This window comes from Penaeus monodon, chromosome 33 (genome assembly GCF_015228065.2).
Source record: "Penaeus monodon isolate SGIC_2016 chromosome 33, NSTDA_Pmon_1, whole genome shotgun sequence".
NCBI lineage: Eukaryota > Metazoa > Arthropoda > Malacostraca > Decapoda > Penaeidae > Penaeus > Penaeus monodon.
The window spans coordinates 5,246,479-5,247,075 of NC_051418.1; positions in this window are offsets into that span (position 1 = coordinate 5,246,479).

Below are 597 nucleotides of genomic sequence, written 5' to 3' on the forward strand. Positions count from 1 at the left end.
TCGACCTTCCTTTTCCTCTACCTTTCCCTACCCCTCTTCTTCCCCCTCCTTTAACTCCTTCCTTTTCTCCCTTTTCCCCCCTCCCTCCTGTTCCTCTCTACCTCTCTTCCCCCTCCCTCCCCCCCTCACCTCCTCCTGCTCCTTCCCTCTCTACTCCATTCCCCCTACCTCCTCTTGTCCTATCTCTCCCTCTCTCCTCTACCTCTCCATACCCCTCTCTTCCTCCTTCTCCTTTCCTCCTACCTCTCTTCTCCTCTCCCTCCCTCCCCTATCCCCCTACCTCCCCCACCTCACCCCCCCCCTTCTTCCCTCTCTCAAATATTTCCATACATGACGAAGTGAAGCAATTTGAAACACAGGAAGACGAAGTGAAGCAAATTGAAACAGAGGGAGACGAAGTATGAGTTTCAGCCAATGCCATAAACTCTGGCCACCGACAGGGTTGCCAACACCTATGTATTTTAATGGTACTTGTAACGACGTGGCGCAACACTGCAACGACATAAAACATTGCAAGGGCGTCAGTGCAGGGGATTCCTCGCTTGTGAGTGATGGACGGCAAGTGTTGCTTTATATTGCACTGATCTGCCCGTGATG